The 15381-nt window shown below is 44.0% G+C and overlaps 1 pseudogene; it reads right to left on the bottom strand.

The window, feature by feature from the left end:
• LOC122896709 overlaps window positions 1-15381 on the bottom strand; it is a 41197-nt pseudogene that overhangs the window by 18229 nt on the left and 7587 nt on the right.

Below are 15381 nucleotides of genomic sequence, written 5' to 3'. Positions count from 1 at the left end.
TGGGGTATCAAATTCTGCTCCTTCTCATCAGTCGCAGCCAAACCACAGCCCGTCAGCGGGGGAGCAGGGAGAGTGGGACTCTCCTTTCCGGTCTGCTGTGTCTCCCACCTGAAAGCAAGAGGACCAGGAGGCCTGGAGTTTGAAGTCTTCAGAGGTCAGCCTCCAGGGGTGTGCTGGGGCCAATGGTGAGCCTCCCCTCCCAACTCCTTGATCCGTGATGCCACGTTGATAAGTTGAAATTGGCCCCGGGGGGAGTATCCACACCACAGAAATCAGCAAACCCTACAAATCAGGGTAATTTTTTTTTCCCATGGTGCTTGTGTTAACCACTTACCAGCACCCCAACTGCCAGATTTCTAGGCACAGAGCAGGATGGGGAAAAGGTGCAAATGTGTTTAGAAAGGGAAGTGGAGACCACCTGCCATCAATGTTGTGTCATATTCCGTCGTAAGAGAAATTGTCTATTTATGTCCCCGTTCCCCTAAGGTGGCAACCAATCTCCCCTAACTCTGTTTCTCACTGGCTTCCTTCCCTGTCTCCTCCCCTAGGCCCTGCAGGGTTAGGAGCGATGACAGAGTATCGGTTTGGGGCCAATCAGAAGAGAGGAGCCATGGGGTGCCTGGGTGGCTCAGTGGGTTAAGCCGCTGCCTTCGGCTCAGGTCATGATCTCAGAGTCCTGGGATGGAGTCCCGCATCGGGATCTCTGCTCAGCAGGGAGCCTGCTTCCTCCTCTCTCTGCCTGCCTCTCTGCCTGCTTGTGACCTCTCTCTGTCAAATAAATAAATAAAATCTTAAAAAAAAAAAAAGAAGAGAGGAGCCACACAGTAGTTTAAACAGAGAAAGTTGACTATGAAGAGTTACTAACTTAAACAGGGAATTGGAGCCATGAGAGGTTGACTAGGAAGAAGTTAAGAGAACTCTGAAGAAAATGGGCAGAAGTGACATGAGAGCAGCTGCCATCCAGCACCCAAGCAAGGGTCCCTGTCCCCCCTCCCCCCAAGCTTGTAAGAGAGCCCGTAACAGCGGGAATTCACTGCGGTGCTGCCCGGGGCAAGCTCCTAGAAATCTATGCTCTGGAACTTGCTGGGAATTGTCCCTCTAGGGCAGCAGACAAAGCCGCTCATAGGGAGGAATGTGATTGGAGCTGTAACCCCACGGGAGATGGGTGCCTGGGGCCCCTGCTAGTGGCTGGACACTGGGGAAGCTGTGAATGTGCAGGAGCCTGCAGAGCAGGAAGCCAAACCCTTTCCTCCTGCAGTGTCACACCCCGGCTCTACGCACAGCGTGCCAGTTGGCCAACGCCGGACATTTAACGGGCTCTGATCCATTGTCACAGAGCTAGCAATGCAGGATTCGGAGCCAAGCGCATCTGCTAGTCCCTAGGGCTTCACTATCCCTTGTTGGTTCCCCTAACACCCCCACACTTCTAGAAAGGGTCCCTTCAGTGGACTTTCCAGTTCATGCTTTTTCACCTTAGGTGGAAAAAAAAGCTACGTCAGAACAGATAGCTGCGATACGGTATTTGTATAAAAATTTACAACACAATAAAATCCTAAAAATTGTAAACCACGATTATTGGTATTATTTACAAAAATGCAAGTATCTCGGGGTGCCTGGGTGGCTCAATCGGTGAAGTGTCTGCCATTGGCTCAGGTCATGATCTCAGGATCCTGGGATTGAGCCCCACATTGGGCTCTCTGCTCAGCGGGGAGCCTGCTTCTCCCTCTCCTTCTGCCTCTCCCCCTGCTTGTGCGTGCACACTCTCTCTCTCTGTCAAATAAATAAAATCTTAAAAAAAAAAAAAAGAAATGTAGTGATAGTAATAGAAGATGGATGCTCACACAAGAGGTAATAAACTACTTCAGAGACGTTCACCAGAGGCAGAGGACACTAGGAGTGTTCTGGGAAAGGTCTGCAGAAGAGTAGGAATAGAATGGGGTCTTGATGTTGGCCAGGATCTGTCTAGTGGGCAGGAAGTAGGTTAGCATTCCCAACATTGAAAACCGAGAGTGTGGCAAAGTGCGGTGGCGACAGAGTGGGGCACCCTGGGTGGCCAGCAGAGCGGTGGGTGGGTCTGCACTTCTGGTCCAGGTTGGTGAGCTGGTTGGAGCAGGACTCTGGTAAGCCTGAAGTTTCTCCCCATCTGGATCATTCTTCTCATGCCTCCAACTTCCAGGCAAAAAGCAGCCTGCAAAAGGCCTCGAAAGTCCCTTGAGGAGCCTGGATCTTTCTTTGTGGAGCGTGGGCAGTCCTAGCTTTTCTTAGCTAAGCAGTGACAGGATCCAAGCTGTGATTTAGGCAGATCAGCTTGGCAACTCCACACAGGGTGGACTGAAGGGGAGAGACAGATACAGGCAAGAGAAATTATTGAGAAGTCAAAGTCATTGTTGAAAGATATGTGGAGGGAATGGCCTGAACTGGGACCGCAGCCGGAGGGAAAATGGGGGAAAAAAAGAAAAAGAAACTTGGAAATCTCTGATAGAACCCTTTGCAATTGTGTCCAGAAGACTAAAGAGAAATTGAAGAGGGCTCCAAGGGTTGGCAGAATAGTGATGCTCTTAGAGGACAGTAAGTGGCATTGGGAGGGGCAAGCAGGTTTGGGAAGATTAGAAGTTCACATGTAGGGGCGCCTGGGTGGCTCAGTGGATTAAGCCGCTGCCTTCGGCTCGGGTCATGATCTCAGGGTCCTGGGATCGAGTCCCGCATCGGGCTCTCTGCTCAGCAGGGAGCCTGCTTCCTCCTCTCTCTCTCTGCCTACTTGTAACCTCTCTCTGTCAAATAAATAAATAAAATCTTAAAAAAAAAAAAAAAAAAAAAGAAGTTCACATGTATACATTTTGAACCTAAAGTGGCATCTAAGTGGCCTGGGCATTCGCAGGAGATTTAGGACTGGGGGGCGAGGCGGGGGGCGGTGGTGTTGGAGGCAAGTCAAAGCTGCAGAGTCAGATTTAGTCACCGTCTTAGAAGCCACAGGATTGTATACGCTTGGATGCACCCAAGGCCTTTTCTTGGAGAATAAAGGGTAGGAAGATACAAGGAACCAGGGACAAAGAATGCGATTCAACCGCAGCAAACGGAGAAGCAGATGAGGCAAAGGGTGTGGCCATGCTGACCCACAAAGAGGAGAATCAGGTTTGCATTGGCTTTGACAATTGCTTGCCCACCTAGCATCCTTTGGGCAGGTCAGAACTGAGTCCAGAGGGTTTCTAGTGCTCCCTAGCTTTCTGTCTGCTCTGGCAAGTAGCAGGCACCCAGGATCTTTGACTCTTGACCAATCTTTAATTCTCTCGGGAAATTATCATCTTATCAGCTCTCTCATTTCTCTCCTGTGTGGAAATGACACTAACGATTAGGCGTGTCTTCCTCTGTAACCCCACAGCGCAATTCTTGCCCCTCTATTGGACATCAAATAAGTCCCTCTAAAGAAGATTCTAGAGTTACACACCCGGGGTTAAATCCCAGCTCCTTCGGTTACTGGTTACTATCCGTGACCTTAAGCCAATTGCTAAACCTGCCATATTTGATTCCATTTGTATTCTGGGGGCCTAACACAGTGACTAATGTAGTTAATATTTATTGAGTTGAATCAGATTTTTACATAACCTCTGGCTCCACGTGTCACTCCTACTTTGTCTCCAGAGTTTCATTCTGTCTGCACCAGGATATTTTCAGCAGAGAAGCAAGGAGGATTGACTAGTTGTTCAAGAAGCAGAGCAGTAGGGATCAGAGAGAAATGGGATGGTAACTAGAGGAAAGAGTGAGAGGCTTTTCCTGAATAGTGAAGAGCTTCTTGAAATTGAACAGCAGAGGAAAGAATTGATGTATGTTTCAAGAGCTGGAAGGGGAAGGAAACTTGCAGCGCTGATAAACAAGAAGAGGGCGGGAAAGATTTAAATCATGAGGGCCAAGGGAAGGAGTTTGCCTTTCTTTTATTAAAAACTTTTTTTTTTTAGACTTTATTTATTTATTTGACAGAGATCACAAGTAGACAGAGGCAGGCAGAGAGAGTGAGAGGAGGAAGCAGGCTCCCCGCCAAGCAGAGAGTCCGATGTGGGGCTTGATCCCAGGACCCTGAGATCATGACTTGAGCCAAAGGCAGGGGCTTAACCCACTGAGCCACCCAGGCACCCCCAAAACATTTTTTTTTAATTTCTTTGGAAGCACTAAAAATCTTCTTAACTAGCAATTAACGGTAATTAGTTGAGAAAGTGGTCATGCCAAACATATTATTATTTAAACTGATCCTTTGCTGAATCCTTGAAGTTTTCATGCATGAACTGAAAAAGGTATATGCATTTGTATTGTCCTTGTATGCCTAAGAAAGGGTTAAACAAATGCCTTCACCTCAAGTGATTCTATCGAGAAATTCTATTCCAGAAGAACTGCATGGAAGCTAAATGACTTACTGACCTCACCTGGAGTGGAGTCTGGTTCTTCTGTGTTTTCTTTAATTAAATTTTTATTTTGAAAAAATTTCAAAACTATAAAAAAATGTTGCGTAAATATGACAGCGAACTCCTGACTTCTTTTCCCCCAGATCCAGCCATTGTTAGCATGAGGCCCTATGTGTTTCATCTCTTTCTTCAAGTATATGTATATATAAAACACTTAATAATATACACATTATACTTATTGATGTTCATATATAAACATATATATATTTTTTGCTCAATGCTGGAGACTAAATGATAAACATCATCACCTTCTCCTCTCAATACATATGTATACTCTCCTAAAAATAGTAATTATTTCAGTCTGTAACCATATCACAATCATCAAATTCAGGAAATTTAATATTGACACAATGCCTTATCTAATGCATCGTTCAAATGTAAATTTCACTAATTGTCTTAACAGTGTTCTTTATAACAAAGTGTTCTTTTTTCTTATTAACACATAATGTATTATTTGTTTCAGGGGTACAGGTCTATGGTTCATCAGTCTTACACAATTCACAGCACTCACCATAGTACATACCCTCCCACTGTCCATAATCCAGCCCCCCCATCCCTCGCACCCCCCCTCCCCTCCAGCAACCCTCAGGACATGAGTTGGGGATAAGAGAGGTAAGTAGAACTGGGCACTTGAAGCAAGAGGAAAGCTTTTGAAGAGATGCCTTTTTCTTTCCTTTTTTAAAAGTAGGCTCTAGTAGGGGCACCTGGGTGGCTCAGGGGGTTAAAGCCTCTGCCTTCAGCTCAGGTTGTGATCCCAGGGTCTGGGATTGAGACCCACCTCAGGTTCTCTGCTCAGCAGGGAGCCTGCTTCCCTTCCTTTCTCTCTGCCTGCCTCTCTGCCTACTTGTGATCTCTGTCTGTCAAATAAATAAATAAAATCTTTAAAAAAAATAAAAAATAAAAGTGGGCTCTACACCCAGCGTGGGACTTGAATTCATGAATTCATGAATCCGCTAATTGCTAATACCTAAGCCTCATGCAGACCTTCTGCCAAGTCTATTGTTCTAAAGTTCCTGAATCTATATTTATTTATTTATTTATTTCATCCCAGTTCAGACTCCCTCTGATTCATAACTCTTAGCTTTCAAAACCATCTAGATCCTGTCCTGGCCTTTGGAACAACTGTCTATATTTGATCTTTCCAGTGGACTCTCCAGTGACTCTGACTACATTTGTCCCTCTGGCTCTCCATAACCCGTGTTGTTCCAAACAGGAACCTGGGCCAGGTCCCAGACTCTCTAAACCTGTTTGCCCCCCTTGCACCCAGCCTCCCAAGGCCCCACACTTTACCTTCCACCTCAGTCTGGCTAAGCTGTCAGTGAACTGTATCCACCGCACCCCCCTTTCATATGTTGAAATCTTACCCCCCCCCATAACCTCAGAATGTGACCTTATTTGGAAATAGGGTCATTGCAGACAGAATTAGTTAAGATGAGATCATGGTGGAGTATGATGGGCCCCAAATCCAATGTGACTAGTGTCCTTATAAAAAGGGAAATTTGGACACAGACACTCACACAGGGAGAGTGCCGTGTGAAGAAAGATTGGGATGACACATCTGCAAACTAAGGAAAGCCAAAGACTGGCCAGCAACCCACCAGGAGCTAGGGAAGAGGGAGGAACAGATTCTCCCTCACAGCTTTCAGAAAGAACAAATCTGAGATGAGAAGGATCTCAGACTTCTAGACTCTAGAGCTGTCTGATAATACATTTCTGTGGTTCAAGCCTCTCAGTTTATGGTATTGTTTGGTGATCCCGCTAGGAAGTACAGTGGGAGAGGCCGTACCTCTCTTGAAGGGACACAGTGTTGTAACTCCACGCTCTGACGACTGAGTCTCATGGGAAGTGGTGTGAGCATTTCTGTGACGAGAAGAGGCACGAGTGAGGAGACATGAAGTACACTGGGGCCCAGTCATAGGCACCAGCTGGCTGTGGCCAAAAGAGCCAGGTTTTGGTCACCTGGCTGGCTCAGTCAGCAGAGCATATGACTCTCAATCTCGGGGTCATGAATTCAAGCATTGGGCATACATTGGCCATAGAGCTTATTAAAAAAAAAAAAGAAGAAGAAGCGGAGAATGAGGAATTGAAATAATCCATGGGGAGTGTCTGCCTGGCTCAGTCAGTTAAGTGTCAGCCTTCAGCTCAGGTTGTGATCTTGGGTCCTGGGTTGGAGCCCGGCATCAGGCGCCCAGCTCAGCAGGGAGCCTGCTTCTCCCTATGCCCCCACTCATGCTCTCTCTCGCTATCTCTTTCTCTCTTTTGCTCTTTCTCAAATAAATAAATAAAATCTTTTTTAAAAAATGAAAGAAAGAATCCACGGCACTTGCATGATGGGAGAGATGTTGCAAATGATGGGGAGAAGAAAACTAGATTATTAGTATTGTGAGGGTCGCAAATTGGGCCTGATTTGTCATGCTCTAGGGACTCTAGTGAAGTCTAGTTATGTTTGGAGGCTGGGCTGTGCTGCTTTGAACGTCGTCACTCTGTGTAGACCGGATTGTACGGGGTGTTAACTTTTCTGTGGGTTAAAAAAGAAGCAAGGTGGGGCGCCTGGGTGGCCTTTCGGAAGCCTCTGCCTTCGGCTCTGGTCATGATCTCAGGGTCCTGGGATCGAGCCCCACATCGGGCTCTCTGCTCGGCGGGGAGACTGCTTCCTGCCCCCCTCTCTGCCTTCCTCTCTGCCTACTTGTGACCGTTCTCTCTGTCAAATAAATAAATAAAATCTTAAAAAAAAAAAAAAAAAGAAGCAAGGTGCGCAAAACTGGAAAGAAGGTGTGAGGTCAGGGTTTTTGCCTATGATTTGCACATTTTTATGACTTAGGTATTTGAATAACAGACATCACTACAACTGGATGCTTTCAGCAGACAAAATGCAAAGGAAAAAAAAGAAGAAAAAAAAAGAAATTAAACATTAAATAGAGACAGGATTTCCCAAATGGTGTCAGTTTTGCACCACTGTTCCCTCAAATTGTTTAACTATGACTAATTCTTTTCCCCAATTTGACATATTTAATCTGAAATAGAGGCAAAGAAATCTTTTTCAGTTGCTGAGTTAATACAGGCCTGCTTGCTGTCATTTCACTGGCAGTCGCATTATGGTAATAAAGCCTGACACTTTTCTTTTTAGGTTTATTTATTTTTCAGTTATCACTGCACCCACCAGTTCCATGGGGCTGGAACTCATGGCCCTGAGATCAAGAGTCGCGTGCTCCATCGACGGGGCCAGGCAGGTGTCCCATAACCTGATATTTTCTGAACTGTAACTAATCTGAGGAAGGTGAAATTATGAGGAAAGCAAGATTTAGGGACACTTGGGGTGGCTCAGGCAGTTAAGCATCTGACTCTTGGTTTCAGCTCAGGTCATGATCTCAAGGTCATGAGATCGAGTCCCGCCTCAGGCTCTGGGCTCAGTGGGGAGTCTGCTTGAGGATTTCTGTCCGTCTGCCTCTCCCCCAGCTCATACTCCCTCTCTGTCAAATAAATGAACAAATCTTAAAAAAAAAAAAAAAATGAGGAAAGCCAGACTTAAAGAAGTGAATTTACTTGTCTGGCTGGTGAGCTGCAGAGCTCAGAGCAGGCTGGGGGCACCAGGGTGTCCCGTGAGCACGGTGCCACAAGGGTGGTACACAGCTTTCCTTCATTGTACATTCTCCCAGTCTGTAGGAATTTACAGCAACTTAATGAATGGATGAAAGAATTTAATTTGTATTATCTGAAACTCATATTTTTAGAAACTTGCAAGGGTTATAACCTTTGATTAATGCTTAATATGCATAAATGTGTGTGTGAGAGAAAGAGGAGGAGAAGGAGGAGAGGCTTCAACTCACAAAGAGGTTTTCTCCCAACTTTATTTATTTATTTTTTATTCTTTGAAGATTTTATTTATTTATTTATTTATTTGTCAGAGAGCACAAGCAAGGGGGAGCAGCAGGCAGAGGGAGAAGCAGACTCTGCCCCTGGGCAGGGAGCCTGATGAGGGGCTCAATCCCAGGACCCTGAGATCATGACCTGACCTGAAGGCAGACCCTTAACCCACTGAGCCATCCAGGCGCCCCTAACTGTGTGTTTTTTTAAGTAAGCTCTGTGCCCTAGCTTGGGGTTTGAACTCACAACCCTGAGATCCAGAGTTGCATGCTTTATGGACTGAGCCACTCAGGCATCCCCAAATTTTATTTTTAAATCAATGGCATTTTCTCTTAAGAGACAGAATTGTAGAGGTTGATTAAGGGCCCAGGTCAGGTTGGAAAAGCACATTTAATCAATGTTCCAGAAGCACAGTAGTATCATAGAACCCAAATACTGGTTTATGACAGCAGTGTGTCTGTGGAAAAATGTGTTGAAGATTCCGACTTGGAATACCAGGGATTAATCTCCCTATAGATCCTCCTCTTCTCTCCTCCCCACCTGCAGGGCAGTGGAAATGATCACTTTCCTAATATCAAGGTGCAGATGGAGCTTCTGTATCAGGAACAGAGGTGTGCAACACCAGTAAGTGGTCAGGGGCAGGCTGATAAATGGGGCTGGGGCAGATCTGGGAACTTGGGGGGACAGTGGGGAGTTGTGATCGCGCACTTTATAGGGTGTGGGATGCTCTGCCAATCCTTTTTTTTTTAAAGATTTTATTTACTTATTTGACAGAGAGAGACAGTGAGAGAGGAAACATAAGCAGGGTGAGTAGGAGAGGGAGAAGAAGGCTTCCCACCTAGCAAGGAACCTGACGCGGGGCTCCATCCCAGGACCGCGGGATCACGACCCGAGCTGAAGGCAGACATGTAACAACTGAGCTTCACAAGCACCCCTCTAATCTTTATATAAACAAATATTTTTTCCCCATAGTTGAGTTCACGCTGCGCTTCTGAGAGGCAGCTGTGTGTTGTGATTAAGCACATGAACTCTTGTTTTGAATTCTGTCTCTGTTTCTTGTTAGTGAGGAAGCTTTCATTCCTTCAGAAAATAACTATTATGTAGCCCTGAGAATATGAGGGGGGAAAAGAAAAATAAAGACTTTCCTTTGTGAACTCATATGTTCATGAAACTTAAACTTTCTTAAAGGCTTCACTTTCTCACCTGTGATGTGAAGATAACACCAGTCCCACAGGGTTTCTGTAAGAATTATTATGTTGCTCAATGAGGGACGCCTGGGTGGCTCAGTCATGAAGCATCTGCCTTGGGCTTGGGTCATGATGACTTGGTCCTGGGATTGAGATCAGCATCCAGCTTCCTGCTCAGTGGGAGCCTGCTTCTCCCTCTACCTCTGTCTGCTGCTCTCCCTGCTGTGCTCATGCTCTTTCACTGTGTCAAATAAATAAAATCTTTTTTTTTAAATGTCGTGAAATGAAAAAATAAAATAAAATAAAGTAAAATAAAATAAAATGTTGTGAAATGACATAATGTATGTAAAATTCCTATACGTGGCAATCGCCCCCCAAATGGCCATTATTACCATCACATAAATTTTGCTTTTTTTCACCAAACATTACATCATAGTTTGCCCATGTCTTTTTTTTTTTTTAAGATTTTATTTATATATTTGACAGACGTCACAAGTAGTCAGAGAGGCAGGCGGGGGGTGGGGGGGGCAGGCTCCCCACTGAGCAAAGAATGGCAGAGAACAGAGCAGACTCCAAAGTGGGGCTCAATCCCAGAATCCTGGGATCATGACCCAAGCTGAAAGCAGAGGCTTTAACCCACTGAGCCATCCAGGCGCCCCTGCCCATGTCTTTAAAAAAAAAAAAAAAACCTTTGCTGGGGTTCCTGGGAGGCTCAGTTGGTTGATCGTCTGTCTTTGGCTGGGGTCATGATCCCAGGGTCCGGGGATTGAGTCCCGAATTGGGCTCCCTTTCCCTCTGCCTCTCCCCTGGCTTATGTTGTCTCTCATTCACTCTCTCTCTCAAATAAATAAATAAATCTTAAAAAAGAAAAAAAAATTCATTAGGTGTTTTTCCCAGAGCTACTTTTGAAAGGGAGAGGATAGGAGAATACACAGGGGTACTAAATCTGGGATGATGTGGAGCTTGGAAAAAGGAGCAGGAAAGGGAAGTTGGGACCCCTAATACGAATGCAATTAATTCCTTGATCTTACCTTGTGTAAATGCATTCATAATAGATAACGTTTCCAAAGGGGAGTGAGATATTGCAACCATTTAGTTGATATGTTTCATTAGGTATTCTTTTGCTTCTGCTTGGAAGCCAGTGAACAGACAAGACACCTTGTAATCTCCTCTCCACAAAGTTTTGAAGTTTTATCTTTTACACACACCCGTGAAACTGGTTAGTTAGAAAATAAACGACTTTCGTTTTTATCTGGTTAGGCTATGTGATGTCTTCAGGAGTTGATTGCCTTGCTTATAAATCAGGAAAGTAACGGACTTTTCTATCTTTTCTCACAATTACTTTTTTGATTAAGTCCGTGCTTATTAGCAGTTTGGAGGAGAAATAATAAGGAAAATATAGCTTATGATGATTGACTGCTCCATTTATGTGGCCCCACTGTGATAAGTACGGTGTTTTCTATATCACAGGCTCTCATTAATCTTCGTTGGATGGATGAGCTCAAGCCAACCTGACCATTTGCTAGCAATTTTCACAAAAAAAAAAAAAAAAAAGATTCCATATGTAAAAGACTAGCAAAATCGGTTTAAGTGAAATAGTTAGATTATTGATAGATGTCAGGTGGTTGCAATCTTTGCCTCCTACTGATGTATAACGAGCTACCCCCAGACGCAGTGGCTTCCAGTGATTTGTTTGGATTATCAGTCTCAGTTTGAGTAGGGCTTGGTGTAGACTGGCTGTCACCTAGTTCAGGCAGAATCAGCTGGGTGAGCTTAAACTGGGCATAAGTTCCTCTCCATCTCCATAGGGTGGCTTGGGCTTTCCCACAACAGTGTAGCTGGATAAAAATAATAAACTCAATAAACTCCCCAAAAGACTTCCTTTCGGGGCGCCTGGGTGGCTCAGTGGGTTAAGCCGCTGCCTTCGGCTCAGGTCATGATCTCAGGGTCCTGGAATCGAGTCCCGCATCGGGCTCTCTGCTCAGCAGGGAGCCTGCTTCCCCCTCTCTCTCTGCCTGCCTCTCTGCCTACTTGTGTCTCTCTGTTAAATAAATAAATAAAATCTCAAAAAAAAAAAAAGTTAAAAAACAACAACAACAACTCCCCAAAAGAACCAGGCAGAAGCTATATTGCGTTTTGAAACCTGGCCTCGGAAATCACACAGTGTCATTTTCACCACAATTACAAGCCAGCCAAAGTTCAAGGGAAGGGGACAAAGACCGCCCCCCACCCCGACTTCTCTAAGGGAAGAGTGTCAAAGTCACGTTGCAAGAACAACATGTGGGATGAGTGGTAATGTTGCAGCCACCATCTTTGGAAAATACAGTTTGCCACAGGGATCATTTATTATCCTTCATACCCTCAATTTCCCACATTTAAAGATTGTTTTCTATTTGTCTTCTCTTTTTTTGAGATTTTATTTTTCAGTAATGTCTGCACCCAATCTGGGGCTCATATCCACAAGCCCGAGATCAAGAGTTTCGCGCTCTACCAATGGAGCCAGGCAGGTGCCCCTCTATTTGTCCTCATGATCTTTTTTTCCCCAACTACCCCCTTTAGACTTGGTAGCTATAACATCTCAGAAGCTAACATTTTTTTTTTTTTTAAGTAAGATCTACTTCAAACAAGGGGCTTGAACTCACAACCCAGAGATCAAGAGTCACATGCTCTACCAACTGAACCAGCCTGGCACCCCTCAGAAGCTAACATTCTTTAAAATAACTTATGCATGGAAGATTGTTTTTCTGGTACCCTAAAGGCATATGCTGAGCAACTTTCTAGGATTGGAGTGTATCCAGCTAGGTTTACTCTTCCATATAATTCTTATTTCTGTCTGGTTTGTAGAAGACACTAACACACAGGTAGGCATAGCCCTAAATATAAGAAATAAAATAAATGAGAAGATCTATCTATCTATCTCACCTGGGGCAGCTTTAAGTCAATTCTTGGAAGGTTTCGTAGTGCAGGTGATGGGTGGACTTAGCTGAAAATCCTACAGACATGTAGACATGTAGGTATCTATTTGGGGGTTATCATCACAATGGAAGTTAATGATTTATGTCGTGTGTGTGTGTGTGTGTGTGTGTGTGTGTAACTGGTCCTAGTTAAGCTGGAATACTAAGACTGGTTAGCAGTGATTTGGTCCTAACTTTGAGTGAAATACTGAACTAGAAATCATAGAGCAAAATACATATTTCCATCAAAGTAGTATTTTCCCTGACATTTTTAAAAAAGATTTTATTTATTTATTTGACAGAGAGAAATCACAAGTAGATGGAGAGGCAGGCAGAGAGAGAGAGAGAGGGAAGCAGGCTCCCTGCTGAGCAGAGAGCCCGATGCGGGGCTCGATCCCAGGACCCTGAGATCACGACCCGAGCCAAAGGCAGCGGCTTAATCCACTGAGCCACCCAGGCGCCCCTTCCCTGACATTTTTAAAAAAAGATTTTATTTATTTTAGGGGTGCCTGGGTGGCTCAGTTGGTTAAGGGACTGCCTTCAGCTCAGGTCATGATCCTGGAGTCCTCGGATCAAGTCCCACATCGGGCTCCCTGCTCAGCAGGGAGTCTGCTTCTCCCTCTGACCCTCTCCCCTCTGATGCTCTCTCTCTCAAGTAAATAAAATTTTTTTTAAGAATAAAAAATAAAAAAGATTTTATTTATTTTAGAAGAGAGAGAGAGCAAGAAGGGAGTGGGGCAGTTGAAGAGGGACAAAAAAGATTCTGTGCCCAGCATGGAGCCCGACTTGGGGTTCGATGCCAGGACCCTGAGATCATGACCTATGCCAAAACCAAGAGTTGGACGTTTAACCGACTGAGCCACGCAAGTGCCCCTTCCCTGACATTTTAATCAAAACGCTCAAAATAAAAGTTGAAAGAATTACTCAGTGAACATCCCATCACCCAGATTCTACAATTAGCATTTTACTTTATTTGCTTCATCTCATATCTATCCATGCATCCATCCTTCTATTCCTCCACAAATCCACCTTTTTGAAAAAATGGATTACAAAGTGACTTATGTCAGCACACATATTTTGAGTTCTGCTTAAAAATGTGGGCAATTTTCAAAAAAAGGGGGGGCACCTGGGTGGCTCAGTGGGTTAAAGCCTCTGCTTTCGGCCAGGTCATGATCACAGGGTCCTGGGATCAAGCCCCACATCGGGCTCTCTGCTCAGCAGGGAGCCTGCTTCCCTCCTCTCTCTCTCTCTCTCTGCCTGTCTCTCTGTCTACTTGTGATCTCTCTCTGTCAAATAAAAAATTAAAAAAAAATGTGGGCAATTTTCTTTTTTTCTCAATACATCTTGTATTTGACAAATATATAAAATCAGGTGGACCTGATCTTTTGTCACTGTCTTAAAAATGAAATCTATGAGAATTTAGTAGAGAAGTTGCTGGAGAAACAAAGTCTGTAAAGATTGTGCTCTGTGATGCATATTATTTAATGCACTTCAGATCGTATCTTTGCCTTTGCTTGAGCATGTAATAAAAACTTATACATTTTGAACTGGATAATTGTGTCCCTTGATAGTGAAAAAGCTATCATTTTTCATTTTCTTTTCATTGTACCTTTTCATTTCCTTAAGCATGTTGGAAACCATATTGGATTTATATCTGTAAAGTTGGTCAAGAATTTCTTTTAGAGAAATGAAATCAATGAAATTGACTTGAGACAATTGTGTAGGTAGATCAGGCTCACTCTACAGTGTCTACACTTTTTTATTCCAACCTGCCTCTTCCAAATGGTACAGTCTTCATTTACCTACCACTTTTGTGTTCATCCTTCTTTTGTTCTTTAGGTAACTGTCTAAATCCTTAATTTTCCTCTATCAACACGGCACAAAATGATGTAGGAACTCATTGATCCATTCACTGTTTTCATTCCTTCAGTGAGCAAATGCTTTTTGAGCATCAGGTCCTGTCCTAAGGCATTGGCAAAACAAAAATGAATAAGACGTAATGTTTGTTTTCAATGGAAAGCCATTAATGTGGTGCATTGATCAATACAGGTGACAAAACTGGGTAACTGAGGCCTGCTGGAAGATTCTTCCACTTTCCCAGGAGAGCTGCTGTTGCTTCTGACCCACCCTCTGCTTTCCGTCATGTAGACACCAAATAAAATTAGACAGAGAAGACCAATGTTTGCCAATGACTCATTATTGTACTAGAACATTTTAAGAGAGTGAGAATTGTTTTATGGATTTGAGAAAAAGCAAGATCAATATGTTTTCTACTGTGTGTGTTTTTACATAACTAACCCAGAATTCCAAGGTACCTTATAGAAAGGCTGTAAAATTGCATTGAATTGGGTCCAATATTAAAGCGAGGAAATGAAAGGCACAGCCATTTTATTACTTCTTAATACTTAGACTCTATGAACTCATTTGTTTTCTTTACAAATTAAATGCTGTGTGTGTTTTTAATTTTTCCATTTTTAATTAAAATCTTGAGATAAATACTATATACTGCATATCACATATCAGTCTATCTGCATGTATTCAAGGAAAGGGCATTATTTGCGGTCATTTTATTTTATTTTTTAAGATTTTGTCTATTTATTTGAGAGAGAGAGAGAGCGTGCAAGAGCAAGTAGGGGTGGGGCAGAGGGAGAGATAGACTCCTGCAGAGAGCCCGATACGGGGCTCGATCTCAGAACCCTGGGATCATGACCTGAGCCGAAGGCAGGAATTTAACCAACTTAACCACCCAGGCGCCCTGCTGTCATTTTAAACTTTCAAAACTTTTTGAGGGAAGGATATTACTAAAGTGCTTCTCAAGTCACCTCCTGTTTGAGGTAGGCAAGTAAGCGAAGGACGAAAATGAGGTGGATAGCAAAGCCGCCTCCCTCGCCTACCTTCATGCACATCCTTACCACTCAATTC

The sequence above is a fragment of the Neovison vison genome, chromosome X, assembly GCF_020171115.1.
Source record: "Neovison vison isolate M4711 chromosome X, ASM_NN_V1, whole genome shotgun sequence".
NCBI lineage: Eukaryota > Metazoa > Chordata > Mammalia > Carnivora > Mustelidae > Neogale > Neogale vison.
This window is presented reverse-complemented; position numbering and strand designations above follow the sequence as displayed.